Genomic DNA, 18,773 nt, shown 5'->3' with positions numbered 1-18,773 from the left:
ATTTCTCTGTATCCATGTACTTATTGTCCAGATCTTGTAAGATATGCAGAAGCCACTCAGATGCAGCATTCGAACAGCACAAGCAACAATCTCTCATTGGCCCTGTTACTTCTCTCTGCTGAATTAGACATCTAAACTAGGAGCTGGGTGTGAAAGACAATGAGATTTCTCTCTACCTCAGAGAAGAGCTACTCTTTTCATCTTCTAGATGAGATCCTGTCTAGTTGTGCAATAATCACACTTGGGGCCTGATTTACCATATGTCAACTGGCCAGTTTACCCTTCCCCTATCCAGTCTCTTCTGACCATTGCCAGAGTCTGGCATTGCGTGAGAAAATGTTCTCTGAGCACAGCCATACATGGGCACGGTCAGCAGTGGCCATTAGCAATTGACACAACCCTAAGAACATTTTTCAGGGGAATGTGACATCTGTGTTTATGTACAGCAGGGGAGAGTAACTTTTAGGCCACAGGTTAATTCAACCTATGGAAGTTGTCCATTTGGCCCATGGAAGCTTAGGCTCCTTCTGTGAGCCCTTCCTACCTACCTCCCTAAGCCCCACTCCCACCAAGGACTTCAAGAGGAAAAAGGGAAGAAGAACCCCTTCCTATATTGGATTCAAGAATAAAAATAGCAAAGAAATCCCTCTGGTTAACCAGGAGAGTGGCAGGTTCACCTATCAATGGGAGAAGGCATGAGATAGGCCTCCCATGTGTAGGACTTCTCAGATGGCAGTAGCCCCACATGCAGTTAATTCCATTCCCAGCAGACACACCAGGAGGATCATTACTCCTTAATGTGCCTACAAATGATATAAGGAATGTGACCACACCGTTGGCATCATTTGGCCCACGGAGAGCAGAATGAGCCCTTATCTAGACCCCCACCCCATTGGGTTGCCCACCACAATGTATAGTCAGATTCCTATGTTTCTCCATGTCATCATATATCCTAGTATGGCCAGGAGAAATCATACAGAGAACAGAAGTCAGAATGCTTGTATCTGTGAAGAACTGTCAAATGCAGTTCTCTCTGCATTTGAATAAACAGAAAACTTCATTTTCAGAAAATGCAATAACACTTGACACTTGTCCTGGCTTATTTTATGCCACTAATAAAGCTTAAAGTTCTCATCTGATATAAGAAACAGTATAAAGTTAATTTCAGTGCAATGCACCACCATACCAAAACTGAATAAGACACAGATGGTCATAGCAAGCAAATGTATCTCCCCAAAGCCAAGCCAAGAATGTTTGTTCTCCTTGTGGCTCTGGAAATGTTGCAAAACCATGAAATTCTCAATGAGGTGGGCAGCATTTCCAAACAGCCTTTCCTTTCAAAGGACCCAGACACAATTTCCAAAAGAAAATAATCCCCCCTCTACTTGCAAAATAATACCCATCTCATTCCCACAATCTATTTAATTCTAATCAAGTGCAGCGTTCACATTATTTGTTAAACACACAGTCCTGCAGACCTTATTTTCACAGCTAACATTTTCAGAAGATGATATGTGTCAGATCTTACTGTGCCAAATTTAAGAACTGCTGATTTTATCAAGAATAATTTTGAATGCAGTACAAACACACCTTCTCATGTCTTTTCGCCACAGGGAGACCCATTGCATAATTCTCCCAAGTGCTTAAACCAGTGGGGAAAGCAAAAAAGAAAAATTACAGCAACAATTCTGCATCGGAAATGTTAGCAGGGGCCAGTAGATTCCAATTGCTACTGTGAATCACTGTATCATTTACACTAATCTTGGAGCTAGGAAGAAGGCAGGTGAGGCCCAAGCTCAAATGCAAGATGGCAAAAATGCGGACTAGAGCCATGTTCTTAAACCCTGCATCTTTATGCTTCCTGTGTTCCCAGAGTACCTTATTACATATCATTGATTCAAAAAATAGAAGACCAAGGCAGATTAAAAATAAACAAACAGACAGAACACTGCCTAGTCTTTCTAAGTTGTTCTGGAAATACAAGGTATTAAGTGATTAAAAAGCTCAAAGGTTACTTTCAATCATTGCTCCATCCTAAATGAACATAAAGAGTAAACTCTGCTGAGGATTGGTTTGATACATTTTGTACCATCAAAAATTCCTTCAGTTGCTTCTCATGCCTCCCTGCCCTTGATATGCTAAGTGAACAAGAATTTGACAAAAAGAGAGAAAAACAATTCAAGAAGTACTGATATTTCACATGTTACTTTCTGAAATGTCAGTTTTTATGCACTTGCCATCAAAGCATATTTTATATCAAATTTCATTTGAAAAGGGTTTTAGAATACTTTTGCACCTTATTATGTTCAAAACTCCATTGTGATGTATCAAGTCTAAAATAATGAGCAGGTCATGTGCTAGGCCAGGCCCTTTCCACGTATTCCTTTACTGCATGGAATGAACACACTTAAAGCAGCAGTTCCTGCCCCGTGTTTAACCTACCTGTATTTATGTGACCAGCCAAGTACAATTGCACATTCATGGAGGGTTATGAAATATACATCTTCAAATGGATGACTGTAGATATGCCAAAGGAGTCTGCTTTTCAGTGTGTGTGCATTCTACACTAAGCATCAAAGCCTTAAAGGAACGGCAGAGTCGTCCCTGTTCCAGACTTACTGTTTCTAGACTTTTTATTGCTATTTCTATACCTCCCAATAGCCAGAGCTGTCTGGGTGGTGTACGAAAAGGCAGTTCAGCCTCATTTGTTGCGATGCGGGCAGCATAGAAATGTTTTAAATAAATAAATTTGTCCAAATGGGACTGGGAAAAGCCAAAAAGGAAAGGACAGAATGAAAAAGGTCTCTTTTTAGAAAAATGCAGTGGAAATAAAATGGGAAAAGGAGGTGGGAAGAAGCAAAAATAGCAACAGATCAGTGGTATGGGTACTGAGTTGAGGGATGGGGAGATGAAACAGATATAATTTGAAGTTAACTCTTACACACTATTTCAGCAATCCGTTCCTGGCAGAGGCTTCCTTGCAAATAACACAAGCACAAGGAAAATGTACATGTATCTTCCCACTGAAAGCAGAACCTCAATCTTGCAACTTCCAACTTAAGATTCTGTCCATCACATTCAGCTGTTGTTGCTGTTGTGTGCCCTCAGGTCGGTCTCTGACGTATGGCAACCCTCTGAATGAAAACTCTCCAGAATGTCCTATCCATGATAGTCCGGGTCAGAGCTTGTAACTTCCTGGCTGTGGCTTACTTTATGGAGTCAATCCATCTCCTTTTCTTCTTCTGCCCAGCATGATTGTTTTCTCAAGGGATTTTTGTTTTCTTACAATGTGCTCAAAGGATGAGAGTCTCAGGTGTTCCATTTTGGCTTCTTCCCTCTGCATGAGTAATGGCTGAATCAGCAGAAGAGAATGGACATCTGTAATGGTGATGGGGTGCAGAAACATCTGGGCAGCAGCAGCAGTAGCTGAAGGGAACACTAGCAGAGGATCTTTTACAGTCAATGACAGTGCTGCTCAGGATAACACTGGTTAGTACTGTGCAGAAGGCAGCAATGGTAAACCACTTCTCAGTCTTCTTACCTTGAAAACTCTATGATGAAACAATCATTAGTAGGATCTCTGTATTTCAAAAATATTTGTCTTTTCAACCTCGTATTCTGCTCTTATTCCTAGGCCAATTAACAACACATACTCTGGATATAGTAACAGACTAGACTTTTGCATGCAGAATATACAACTGATTCTATTTATTTTGTAGCATTTGTGTGTTTTCTTTTTCACTTAACAGTAAAACAATTATGGGTTTTTGCTTAATTATACAACGTTACCTAACTGCTATTATGAATTGTTCTGGCTCTGAGGACAGGTAGAAAAAAACTGTGGCGCTTTTCCAGCTGTGTTGCTTCGGTCCGATGGGGCACTTGGGTCAAATACTATTATTTCTTCTGAATGTATTACCATAATTTAGAAGCAGTTGTGTATATGCCAGTACATAAGTTGCAAGTTTAACAATCACTTGAAATTTAACATTTTCATGAATATTCTTCAAGGGAATTCTAGTCATGAAAATTAACTGTAAATCATCACAAAATGATGCAGGTCACATTGTTTTTTGTTTTAATTTAAGGATGTATTTTCACAGTTGGAAGAAAGTTTAAAAGTTGCATGAAATGTAACACTGATCACTCTCATTTTAACATTAAGATTTTTAAAGGGTGTTACTGTCAAAATGATTACTAGAGGATAGTGTCTGTATAAAATATGTACGTGATATCCAGAAAAGGGAATTCATATAGATAAGGAGCCAGAAGACCAAAGATCTAGTCCAAAGAACAAGATTCAACAAATCCGAAAACTAGAGCTTAATCAAAAACTACATAAGCTGATGTCAAAGCTCAGGAAGCAAATGTGAAGAAAATGCAAACTTGGGCCAATACTAGAAGATTAAAGATTGGAACCAGATACTAAATAGCATGTAACTAGGTGGTTTGTAACTGTTATTATTATTTTTTAAAGTTATATTATGAACTCCTAGCTCAATAGCAGATATTCAGTTCTTCCTTACTGGGATCCATCAGCTACTTGATGATTGTGAAGTCTGAGCTTTTAGAGTATTTGCATTTGCTCCAGTCTCCTTTGCTGATTCCGGTTCTTGTTCCCATACCCCAGAAACTCTTTACAAAGTCAGCTAGCTAGGAACAGACAAAAGGAAGTACTTTATGTATCACATAAGTAACATGCAAATTCTTTTCCATAACATAAGCTGGTCTGTATCCCTTTTTGGAGTTTTCTTAGGTTGTGAGGTTGACAGTGTTTGGGATTTGGAGCTATATATGCTTAAGTTTCTTCACCATTAAGATAACAGCTTTATCTTGGACTACCATGCTAGGAAATACCGTAAACTTCTCCGCTGTCCTGTAGGCAGAAATGCTAACTAGTGACAATATATTCTTATAAAAACAGCTTAGTTAAAAGAGATCTGCCAGGAAATCATTACTGATTTTCCAGAAAATGTCTCCAAAGTCAGTAGCAATTATGACAATTGTTTTTTGAAATGGAAACAATTTGCTTGTTAGTGCCATTCCAATTTGTACTGGATGTGAACTGTCAAGTTGTAAGCAATAAATAACTATTACCACCCATGACTCTTAAGGATGAAGCAGAATAAATTCTTAAAGAATTCTTTAAATTGTACTTTGTTTCCAGCCCAGATAACTTTTCTTGCTAGAAAGCTAACTGTGTGTCAGTCAAAAAGCCCACATGACATTTAAGCACTTTTGGATATTCTTGAAGAGTTTACATGATTATTGTTTATATGAGATAGGAAGAGAAATGTATAGAAAAAAGTATTGTTCATAAAGGGGTGCTGAAGACAACAAACCAACCTAAAATAAATGGCCCTGCTCTATTCAGTGTGTATGCATAGAATCCAATCCAGCTGTAGGTAAACCCAAAATTATGTTTGTTCCAATCAGATAACCTACATCAGGGAATAGATGAAACTTAACCTAGCACCTTATATCCTCTCCTGAAAAGATTATCAATACTAAAATTGATGACCAGGCCGGGGCCACACACAGATTCTGGATGAGTCCCAGAAAATGGAAACATTGTTAGCTCTTCATATATGAAATCTTTGTTTATCTCCATATTGCCCCATTGTCATTGGAGCAAAAGTTTTACAATAGGTCTTATTTGAAGATCCAAGTGCTAGTAAAACACATTTTTGGAAAGGCTAAAGGCATTACTGATAATTCACCCATTCCCTTTCCATTAGAGGAAAGGATGAGCTATAAATGTGTATAAATGTGAGCCATAAATATAATGTGTATAAATTATCTCACAGGAAATATAAGTGAGATTTAGAAATCATCAAGGTTTCCAAACAAAGAAATACTCCTTAACAAGGTAGTCCCCCATTCTGTTGACACAGTTATCTGCTTTCTTCCTGTTCCTTATTTCTGTTCCAATCAGGTTAAAAATAGGGCTTTTTATGCTAAGCCATTTCACTTTTACTTGCTGGCTTTGAAATTTATATGAATCTTTTAAATCTTTAAAATGCATGCTGCTTATATAGCATGCTTATATTTGTTTCACTACTCATTTTTGTTTTTCTCTAAGCCACTTAGAGAAATAAACTAAGTGGAAATAAACTAAAATAAATTCAGCTTGCAAAATGGCCAACTAGAGATGCAAAGGAAGCCAGACACTGGATATGAATGGGCTTCCACTGTTCCCTCCTTCTCATATTCACAGCAATTGACATATCAGATGCATACTGTCTTTGACCCTGGAAGTAACATACAGCCATCATGCTTAATAGCCTTCGATAGTCTTATCCTTCTTTAATCTGGCTAAACCCCTATTAGGGTCATCCAAGTCAGTGGCCAGCCCTACTTCTTACAAATTCCATAACTTCATAATATACTATGTGAAAAGGAATTTCCTTTTATCTGTCCGCTCATAATACATTATCCTGAGCACACAGCTGGAGCAAAATAGCCTGGTTATACAGAGCCTTTGCTTGTTCTAACACTGGATGGCCAGAATGAAGGCTTGGGTAGGCTTTTCCTAGGAGCCTCAATGAGACCCAGCTGTAGCAGTTACCACAATCCATCAGGGCTCCTGCTCTGAAGAGTTATCTGGTCTTGAGGAGCCCTAGTCTTGAGGATTCTTCTGGGAACTCCAATTTCTTTGTGCTCTCAAGCACATGCTTTGCTGACAAGACGCCATCTGGACCCTTCAGCACAACACTCTCTAGGAACAGTGCAAATTCCCCTGTTGATGGGGTGCTGCACCGTTGCAAAATCATCATAAGGAACAGCTTATATGGTCTCCGTCTTTTTATTCTGCATCAAAGCGACTTATTAGGCTGGGCCAGGTATGACATATTTGAACATAATCTGTACCTGAATGTGCATCTGTTCAGAAGATCCAGACAATAAATGGACATCATAAGGTGAGGTCAACTCCCATTTCTCTTACGTCTATTGATCATGCTCTCTTTGCAGTAATTTATGCTTTGAAATAGAATTGCCCACACAGTGTGAGTCCTGCAACAAAACCTAGATTTAGTTAGAAACCAATAATCTGATTATTTATAAAAAGCTAGACATTCTCAGTAAGCACCCGCTCTATCCGCAAGATGGAAGAAGGGTGACATGCCATGCCATGGCATAGATACATAGCACACACACTACAAAAGCATAGGTATATAACACACTCACAATAGGCATTTCCCCTTGTGAAAGATGTATTTCCCCTCAACTGAAATATGTCATTTCATTTTAAGAAATTTGCCCAATTTTGGAATGCTGAAATTTGACTCTCAACAGTCTCAACAAACTATCCTTTGGTTGCATAGCACAAATAATAATAATAATAATAATACTCCAGTGGCCCAAAGTTTAATCAGATAGGAGTCAACATCATAGAACAACAGCAGAAGTACTGAAACTACTTATTTCAGTGCATATATGTATGTATGCTCTATAGGCATTTGATACATTAGAGCTATAGGACTTGTCTAACACTCCTGAGTTAGCCTCCTGGAATTCTTTTGCAGTGATGAGCAAAGTCATCCAAAGACAAATCACTGAAGATCTGCATAGCAATTGCCAAGGATGTTCACGTTGCTTCTGGTGCCTTCATTTTCATGGGGCTAACATTTCCTCCTGCTCAGTGAGTTTATATCATACTAATTATATGAAAGCTTTTCAGAATCATTCTCTCCAGCCATAATGTTTGATCAATACCATTTAACCTTAGTTCAACTAAATTTAGCCCAAGGTCTCTTGCTTATCAATTTCAAACATAGAGTTCCCCCCACCCCCACCCCAACATTACCCTCACAGCAAATCATGTGAGTTTACTTGAACTGACATGATTTGTTTCCAGGACATTCAAGGTTAGGCTTAAATAATACTACAGCAACAGAATAAGAAATGTACCCTTTCACATTCCAAGAGTCTGTGACAGTGACCAGTTGTACTCACCTCAGGTGACAGACAGCAATGCTCCAGGTACTTCAAAACACCATGTCCTCCAGCCACAAAACTCTGTAACCAAAGACAAAATGCTAAAATGTGAGGCATACAGAGCGCCCCTTATCTTCACTGGAGCGAAAAAATGTTAGATCTCCATTTGAATACCTGACTGCTGCTAAAATATATTTCACAAATGGTAAAGCATTATTGATAACCTACAACACGTTCTGCATATGCACAGGTTGCTGTGTAACCACCATGGCTGTGGTAGCCAAAAGCAAGGAAATGGTTGCCATAAAGATTTAGCAACAAGATATTATGGGAGCTTAGCAAGGACAATTGGATTCCTTGAGTGCTGATGCAGTGAGGAAAGGCAGGCTGCAAACCAAATAGTAAGGGTCTTTCACATGTTATTCTCTGCAAGAACCTTTTGAGTACGGCTGAAAGTATCCTGCTCATCTTGATAACAATATCGTTTGCTATGCATTCTCTAAAGTAGGGCCTGTTACCAGTCCCTCAGCTGCAGAGAACAGGCTTTGCTTGCAGAAGGTCCCACACATGATCCCTGGTATGTCCAAGTAGGGACGGAAAAAACACTGCCTAAAATCCTGGACAGCCACTGCTACTCAGTGACCTGGGGCCAGTCACAGTCTCTCAGCCCAACCTACTTCACAGGGTGGTTGTTGTGGGGATGAGACTGACACCAGAAGGAGGAGAATAAGGTAAGCCACTTTTAAGTTCTTTGAAAAGAAAAAGGTAGGATATCAATCTAATAAATAAACAAATCAGTGTCAGCAGAACTGGGCTAGATGGACCAAAGGTCTGACCCAGCTTCAGATGGTCCTTTCATATTCATTCAATTGTTATGTGTGGTGTATAGCAGGAATGGAGAACTCTTTTTTCCCATTGTCAGAGGGCAGAGAGCAAGTCAATGGTATGAGGAGCTAGAGACAAAAATGGATGGGGCTTCCCCTTTTGTCTTACTTTTTGATTCCCCACCACCACCACTATAGGAGGGACAGATAGCTATTGCTAGACATCTGATCACTTTTGGAAGTTTTCGAAAGTGACCACATAAAGTGACTACATTTGTTCTTCTTCTGATTTATAGATCTATGAAATAATTCATTTGCTACAACTTGCTACATTGAGCTCTCGTGTCATTTGATTGCACCATTTTTCTATTTGCCTCCTTTGAGATATTTCTAAAATAATAGCACAGGCTTAAGAGAGGCCAGTACTAACTAGAATTTTGGAACCATAAGCCAAATAAGATGTGGGTGGCATTACAGAATCGTCTGTATATTTTGCTATTGCTGCCACCAGGAACACCTTACAAAGATAATACGAAGCATGCTGTATTTCATTATGTTACGTGGATTGAAGGCCAGTGTCATGCAGCAAAATCAGCTGAAAAGCCATTGAAGAAAAATTTGACATACCATGTCAATTTGATATACCATACAAAACCAACCAAATATAATGCATCTCTTCCTGGGCTCGATTATTTTGTACTGCAGGTGAAAGATATAAATATTCTCCCACCTAGGACACACATATATAACTAGCACTTCAGAAAGAAATATCTAAGGTCTCTTTCTACTGTGTCTGTGTGAAGAGTATGTTTTATACAGAGAAGCCTTCACAATTTTCAGTTCCCTACCTTCAATACAAAATGGTACAGCCCAGGAAAAAGCCTGAGAGCATTTGAGTGACTGTTCACTAGGAACAAGCTTCTTGGAGCACTGTAGTCCTATTTCTATCATTGTACTTGAATTTCTGGTCCTCCTTCATTTATTTTTTAGCATCCTGTCTTCATGGCAAAATATCTGGCATATGTTAGCAGTTTTCTAAAAAGAGGTTTAAAAAACTCTAAAATGCTTTTCTTCTGCTTCAATTCTAGGTCCTATTAATGTGTCACAGAAATATAATTTGCCTTAGGCAAACTTTGCCTTCAGGCAAGTTTCTTATTTGCTTTGCTTAAATGGTTCCCATGCATTTTTGTTCTTTTCTCTTTTTTACATTTCTGGCATTTTTCTATCTGAAGCACAGGTAGAACTGGAAAATGAACTTAATTTGTGCTTTTTCATTATGTGCTAAGTTTGTAATATACTTTAAAGGGGTGCAATATGAATTGAAGAGTCAGACACTCCTAACTAACTCAAAGGGTACTTGCAAACAACATAAAAGAAGCCCAAGACAGTTATGCTCGGCCTACTGTGGGTCAATTATTTTCCACCTGAAAGCAGCTCCACTTTGTAAACAAGTGGAGTAAATGTGCAGAGACAACTGTGTATAATCAAGAGCCAGTAGAGGATATTTAAAGACATGTTTGAAAGACTATAGGGAAAAATGTCAGTCAGACCTGAATGATCAATATGCACAAGTTTGAACCATAATTAAAAGGAGGGCTGTAAGAAGAAAAAATCCAATGGAACACGGAGGATTCAGAGATTAAAGGGAAATAAACTATTTGCTGGACTACTGAATAATTCAAAACAAGTCTACAGAATGGAGATCATTATGCAGAAATAGCATCAAGGTGATTTGGTGCTCTTGAGTTTGTACATGTTCCCAAATCATGCTGGCGGTTGAATGAAATCGAAGGGGAAGTGGGGCAATGTTTCAGATTGTGACTATGGTTCTCCCTCTCTCTGCTCTTCCTCCAAGGGAAATCTTCACCACCATCATCAAATCTATTTGTACCCTGCAGAAAAGCATGCAAGTACTAATTCTGCACTGAACTCAGTGGTATTTCCTTGTCAGTCAACAGGCACAGACTTGACCTACATCACTTGGGATAGATGCAAGTGGTTCTAACCACGCAGCTCCTTGCATGGTTTCTTGAATTTACCCTATACTCTGAATCCTGACTGACACAACTCTTAACTGTACACTTATTTCTCATTATCTAGGTGCAAAGAGAGTGGAAAATGCAAAGCTGCCCTGCTAAGTGACAGAAAACTTCAAACCTACATATATTATAACTGTTTATGAATATCCAGACATTAATCATGCATTATTATCCTACTTATGAAAGCTATTGCTTTATTGTCCTGTTTGTGTTGATCAGCCGAGTCCACCAAATGAGTACAGAGGGACTATGGCAGCCACCGGCACAGAGGTGCCAAGGAGAGCGAAAGCTGAAGAATGCCACACGAGGGGCTAGGGTCGTTAAGGCTCCCCCTGGTCCCTTGTATGCAGCCAAGACCCAGAGAATGGCCCTATAGGCCAACACACTGGCAGGGTAGCAAGTAGCAGCATCAAGTTTATTCTTCCTTAGTTATATTGGCCTATGGCTTAAACCACAGTCCTGTTTACTTGGCCATGCAAAGAAACTTTCAGGAATGGCTGCAAGGCAAGGTTCTGCCTTGGACCATGAAAATTACGGGAAGACATTGAGTTGGGCTGGCTGCCCAGAACTCCAGATATGCTCTGCCTTCCTTTTGGCTACAATATGATAGTCCATATGTTCTCAGCCTAGTCTCCAAAATGCTGTCAGGATGGGTAGATCAGATGTGATGAAAATCTGCATATTATTTGATTTTACCTTTTTGTGAATATTTTCCATCTCTATCTATTCGGTTAGTTGCTTAAAGGGGGGAGGGCTCCTCTGTCATTCCCATTAAGCTCAGGGCATGTGGCAACAATTAAATATCCTAAATTTATCTATTTATTTAGCCACAAAAGGGCTAGTATAAAGCAGATCTTGACTGATGTCCAGTGATCACCAGGTGGTCCTGAGCCTGTCGTTTTCCTCTTCACCTAAGATATTCCATTGGTTTCTTGCAAAGTTATAATGGGAGTAAAGATTTAATCTGTCAGTTTTGATCTATCTCTGTTTCTCATTTTTCCAGATTTAAGTTCAGTTTGCCATGAACTTTTTGGAGAAGCACAGGGAAAGCCACATGAAAATGTGCATGTATTTCTGCATGTAATTTTGTGAGTCGTTTTCCTTATATAATACATGTTAATGTTATTTTCACTAATATATGCACTAATATATGTGCACTTTTTCCAATAGACAAATGTTTGCATGAAACTTTTGGATCACAACTTACCTCAAAATTAGGAGATCTGCAAATGTTGAATTTCAATTCACATGTTGGCATGTCAGTGTGAAATTTGGTAAATGCACATTAAAAGGCAAATTGGGCAAATTTCTTCTTCATCCATATATAAAGAACTCTCCCCTTTTCATGTTAACCTGAGCTTGCTGGAGGAAGAGTGAGAAGTAAAAATACGACAAGTAAAACTCAAAACAAACAAATCCATTAACACTCCTGAATGTATCCATGATCACAAAGAAGCTGCAAAATATTTCATCCTTACAAATATCCTGACATACATTCAGACCTGGACTATGGGGGCTTCACATATTGAGGATTCTAGAGTCAGGGAGCAGGTGCCAGGAAAAAAACAATGGACATTATCAGGAGAATAAATTGCATCCATTCACTTGTTCGCTCACATATTCATGCACCTACCTCTGGAGCAAAGAGCTGCTCAGTGATTTCCAAGAAAGGTCATGGCAACATAATGCATGCATGCATCAACACGAACACTATAGGTTATGAAATCCGCCATAGCATTAGGTCATCCTTGCAGTAACCATTGGCTCAAGTATGCTAAGAGAGACTAAACATGTCTATGCTCTTTTTAATTTTAAATCCCACCGAATAAAAACAATTTGTCAATCCCGTCAAAACTAACAACTGAGGTATTGAAAAGGGCTCTGTTCTTGCTTTCTCACAGCTTAACAATAATAGCACTGAAAAACTATTTTCCAATTAAAGTAGTCGTATACAAGGTTAACAGAAACACTTGATTGGAAGTGCCAGTCTTATTGATTAGAGTCAATTCACAATGCAAGCCGGGCAATGCCTAATTTGATTTAACTTATATGGCCAATTGTAATTTCCCTCATTTGTAAAAAAAAGTCTTTCATTTTCTTTCTTCTGTGATCCTATTATCAGGTAGTCAGTGTTGTCAGCTGAAAAAGGTTCTTCTAACAGGTTTTGCTCAAAATGGTTTCATTCCTTTAGAGGTTCCATTTTTCCCGAGAAAATGTGCTTCCAAAGAGAGGTGACAGATGCATGAAAAATGGCACTATAAAACCTCAAATCTGCTGATTTCAGGTTTTTAAAAGTTACTTGGATGAAGGCAACTGGTGCTTGCAGAGGGGGCCACAGAGAATTCTACATAAAACATCCATGAGCTCATCAACATAGCACTTACAAGGTCATGATGAGCAGGGACAGCTTCGTCGGTCTCTACTTCTTGCTCACTTTCCACTTCTGAATGTCTGTGCAGTTTGCATGCAAACTGTGCTAACATCCAGTTGCTTTGCATGCAGTTTAAATTGATTCCCTTAACTGCCCCAAGTATTACAGTCATATATTTAAATATGAAAGGACAAACTATATAAGCACGACACGAAGACATCTAAGAATGGGTTAATCTGCCACCTCAGAGAACATAGGATTTTTCAGAATCTGAAAAATCTTGGACTGTGGATCTTAAACTATGAACGCTGGGGCCCTGCACAGCTGGGTCACAGCTGGCATGGAAAGAACCATCCCAGCTGCCCTCTCCTGAGATCATAACCAGGCATCTGCACACAAGGCTCATTTCCTCCCACATCCTGGTGCTAAATTCAACCAGCCAAAGCCAGGCATCTAAGGAAAGTGCACGACAGAAGGGGCAGAGGCTGCGGCAATTGCTGCTACTGTGCCATTCGCCTTGCATGGATATTCATAAGCTTTCTAGTGCAGAGGATTCCGAGCAGATTCTGCATGGACAATAGGATTGCACTACCCATTTCTCATTTTTTCTACTCTTACAGTTGATCCATCCCAGATTTGAGAATTTTTCCAAACATAGGTTTGGTTTGTCCCGAACAGCTTTTGATGTTGTTGCTGTTGTTTTTAATATGAATGCAATTCGGATGAATTTCTGTGAGGACTTTTCCCACAGCAAACCTTTTAACACAATTGTGCGTGATATGTACATTTACCAAATATAATGCAATTTTGAATGCTATTTCCCCCCTAATATATTATTTTTCTTTGCAATATCATTGGCAGATGCAATTGCAAAATTCAGAGAAGTGCACATTTTGGTAGGTGACCAGGCAGCTTATCTGTCCCTGTAGCAGGACACCAGGCGTGTGATTCCCATCTCCTCAAGGTCTCCTGATGTGCTTCCCAGATCTGACTGGCCACAAGGGGAGGAGAATCTTGAACTGGATGCACCTTTGACCTGAATGTTCATGGCTCTCGTTACGTTCTTTTCATCCTCACTTCCTTAAATCTGCCCAAATAATATATATTATTGGCTGCCATACAACTATACTAAATGAATTAATACTTACAGATTTTTCTCATTCCCATATTGACAAGATGCTACTTTTCCCTATGCTTCTCCAACAAAACATCAAACAGTGCCTCTCTCTAAGTACTTAGTGATCCGTAGCTTAATGGCTTCCCATTTAAATTGGGAACTGCTCATCATGGGGCTGACCTTGAAGAGAGTTCAGAAAGTGCAGGTAGTGAAAAATGTAGGATCTGCTGTGTAGACAAAGTAATACCAGTCTTATGCCAAGTAAATTTGCTCCCAGTTTATTTCTAGGTGCTTGTTCTTACCTATAAAAGCTCTAAACCAGACTTCCCAAACTTTCGTGCCCTACAGCTGCTGTGGACTACAGCTTCCAGCATTTCTGGCTATTGGCTGCACTGTCTGGGACTAATGGAAGTTGTAGTCCAAACAGCTCCAACAGGTTTGGGAAAGCTGCCATAAATGATTTGTAGCCAAGATGGCTGATTGGCCAACTCCTCCCACACAGGACCCCTGTCATTCTTCAACTTTCTTCAGCCCTAAAAAATCCCAAGATGGTTTACATTAAAAAAAATAACATCACTGCACCATAATTAAAAATTCCTTAGTGCCAGTGATATAAAAATTAAAACACCAATTAACAATTAAAAACTGGGTAAAATAAAAAGGTTTTGGCCTGGTGCTGGAACAAATAAAATGTCAGTGCCAGGCAGCCATCTCTGGGGAGTGAGTTCCATAATCGGGGTGCTATAGCAGAAAAGGTCCTCTTCCTCATACTACCCCTCCTCACCTCTTTCAAGGAAGGCTCTCAGAGGAGAACTTCTGCAGATGATCCTAAGGTACAGGCAAGCTCTTAAGGAAGGAGAGGTTCCTTTAGGCAACCAGATCCTAAACTGCTTTTTATATATTGCACCATGAGGAGAGGTAGGTAAGGGCAGGATCTTTTCTTTGGCATCCCCCACCCCAGCTGTGGAATCCTCACCACAGAGATCCCCATGGATTGAAACAATTGTTTGCTCAGCTAGATATAACCTGGCTTTTGATGGGACTCTTATTCCATTTTCTAGATATTGAAAGATGCATTGATATTTTTCCTTTTGATTATTTTATGGGATAATGGTGGTGGTGGTGGTGATGATGATGATACAGTGCCTTAGAGGTCTTTCTGAGCAGAAAAGCAGTTCACAAATATTGGCTAATAATAAAATAATGATGAAAGAGTTAAGGCAGACACTCCAGGCATTTTGGCACTCCTGTATTGCCTCATTTTCCTCTGAAGTGCTGTTGTTCCTGCTCAAAAAAGAGTTTGAAAGCCAGCAATTAAGTTGTTGTTTTAGAGGTTGACTCGGCATTTAAATTGTGCTTTCAGTACAATAGATTAACCTAGTTTGAAGGGAAGGGAAATTGGAAGTAGCGGCTTGCCTGCCTGCAGCAGATGAAGTTTATTCTATGATTTAATACTATCCATTGGAAATAAAATATATACAGATGAATGTTTATTATGACAGTCATAATTTATCATTTCCACATCTAATATAAACTGTTTGTTCAGACACAGAATTCAGAATGAAAATGTTTTACTGTATGAAGTGCTGACACTCTGCTGATAGGGATTTCAATACACAACCACTGTTTATCAATACCTCTCTGCAGCTGGCACTCGCTAGCAAAGTTCGTTATAGGATCACTGCTGCTGTTGGAAAGAGATGACAGTTAGATTAGAGGCTTTCAAAGGAAACTTCAGTTTTATGTCAAGATAAAAGCTGGGGTGGGGCTTCTGCTTTATTTCAGGCTGGCCATATTAATCTGTGCTTATTATTACAAGCAAAATCCAGGAATAGTTGCATTTATTCAAAGCCATGACATAATTGTTTACTATTTCTACCCTCTGGATGCGTTTAGTGGATGTGGCTCAGTTCCATCCCATGAACAATGCTGAGATTTTTAAAAACCAAAATGGTGAAACCCACACTCAACAGTAGCACCCGAGGTACTGGCATTTCCACAAAAATCTGAACAAAAGTTATGAGACGTTCTGTTGTTCCGCAAACAACGCCAACATGCTCCATGCACTGTGGTGCAGTTCAACTACTTCCACAGAAAAGCAGCTTCTCATATCCCCAGGAAGGCAAGAAAGGGTGACTGCATAACTCACAAAGCCTTTCCTCTGTCTGTGAATGAAATGGACCTGCTTGCAGCCTTCCTTTAATTACCAACTGGGCCCTTTCTCTTCCAGCTAACCAGGAGCCAATTGTGAGCTTGCTGCATACCTGTTTTCCACTTGGTCGGCAAGTCATGAGGATGGGGGAGTCCTTAGCCCTCCTCCTTTGGCTAGCTATGATAAAAGCAGCTTCTTCCGCAGGCCCAAATTCAGATTCCATCATGCAGAGGCTGGCGCAATTAAGTTGGTACTTCAGTCACTATTGCACACTGTATAGACAGGTGGAAGCAGGGGACGAATGAATTCACAACTGCAAATGGGCCATGGGTGGTTGGATGCACACCAGAGGCATGTCCAAATCAATGCTGATCAATGCTGCTGCCTAGATGCAACCTTACTTGGCAGCAAATTGCAAACTCCCGCTAAAATGGGAGGATATTTCTTCTAAGGAAAGGCACCCAGGAGTGAGGTTAGCCCTCCAGTCAAGTATTTTCCAGGAAGGTAGAACTGGTGAAAATCATCCACATCCCCAGGCCCCTGCTAGATCATCAGCCTCAGCTGTCATTACGGTAAATTCTCATTTTAGTTACCTTAGGATCAAAGCAGGCATGATGCTAAAGATCTCATTTGGAGGCATATCTTTTCTTTTTCAACAATTTGACAGTAGGTGCTAGGGCAATTTTTATTTAAATTTCAGTACATGGGAAGAGGACATTCTGAAATGGATGCTAATACAGCATTCTATTGATTAGCTAAATAGGACAGTCTAATACACTATTCCAGTCTTGCTTGAGACCTTGTGTATCATATTGATTCACAAACAATAAGTATATATGTAATCATATCAAAAGCTGATATATCTGATCAGTCTTAATAAGTACTTGCAAATGTGGAGAAGATTCCAAAGCACAGAAGTTGCAAGGCTAAACCTAGATTTTAGTAGAAGTTTCAATTGAATGTTTTGCTGTTTGGCCATTGTAGGCATGGCCGAAAGTTACCATCAGTTACCACAAACTGATGCAATGTAAAAGTGTGTCTTAGCATCCAGGTCAGCAGTATGAATGTTTTCTTATGTATTTTTAAATCTGGGTTCTCCCATAAGGTTAATTTGGCATAAGAAAATGGATCAAATGGCAATTGATGTGCTATTGTGTGCCACACTTCTTTTATCACTGCAATTCCAGAAGGTATACTTTATGTATCTGTTTTTGTATATTGAGAACTAAGTGCAATCTGCTTGGATTCAGGTGCCAGAAATGTAACTTCCAAAACTATTCCAGAAAAAATCTAATCTAGGTGGAAAATAACTAGCCTGATGACAAAGAGCAAGATCAGGGAAATCAGATCACTCTTTCAAAGCAGAAGTTGTATTTTTTTTTCCAAAGGTATTTGTGGTAGGACAGGATACCATAAAATTTCTGAAGTACTAAGTTTCTGAAAATATTTGCTTAAGGCTGGATGCCTGATGGTAAATGGCTGTGTTGTTATTTGGGGCCCAGCTGCCCTACTGATGAGGGGCTGGAGATGAGTGGCGCATTCCACCGTGACAGTTGCATGGAGTAAGTTTGGAGTCTACTTGCATGCTGGAGAAATCTGCAATGGACCTGCATTTCTAAGACTCCAGCCTGTGCATTGTATAACAGAGCAGTTTTTCCTGCATGGGGTGTATTGGACAGACTTGGGGACACTTGTATTTTCCATAAGTCTACCCATGTACCTGATATATAAAAGTTCATCCAAAAATATGTAAAGATATGCACATGTGAAAAGGCATGTTTTCCAAGGAAATGGGTATATTTGGGGAGTCTGCACCTTTTGGGGTGCCATTTTGGGCAATTCTGAATTGGTGCAAAAGTGTACACATGCATTTGTACAAAATATACTTCCATCAGTGAGCAGACAACAGAACAAAAGGTGCCTGACAATCTATGAAGCAGAGATGAAATGAATTTTACAAGATTCATGTATCCCTAGAGTCTGTGCAAGCTGGATAGTTTAAAAGTTTGTTTTCTGTTTTATATACTCTCTATACTTTTGTCTCTGTAAAAGTTTTTTTGATAATAAATGAAGGGGAGATTTCCTTTTTTAAAGAAGACTGCAGGATTGAGGTTTCTGACCAAGACCTCCAAGGAGGCCATTTTCTCTTCCCAACTGCTCTAACCACTTAGAAACACTACCAGAGCATTTGATCTTGACTCTGGAAGCAGAGGGTTGCTGCATTAAGGGCATTTCCAATGGTATCTTTCCACCAAATGGTGCCCAGGACCTTCCCATGAACTCTATGCATGACTGCTTTTGTCTGCCTTGACAAAGCTAAGGTTTCTTTTAG

The sequence above is a fragment of the Varanus komodoensis genome, unplaced genomic scaffold, assembly GCF_004798865.1.
Source record: "Varanus komodoensis strain SLA01 unplaced genomic scaffold, ASM479886v1 scaffold13_1, whole genome shotgun sequence".
Lineage (NCBI taxonomy): Eukaryota > Metazoa > Chordata > Lepidosauria > Squamata > Varanidae > Varanus > Varanus komodoensis.
Note: the sequence above shows the minus strand (reverse complement) of the source record.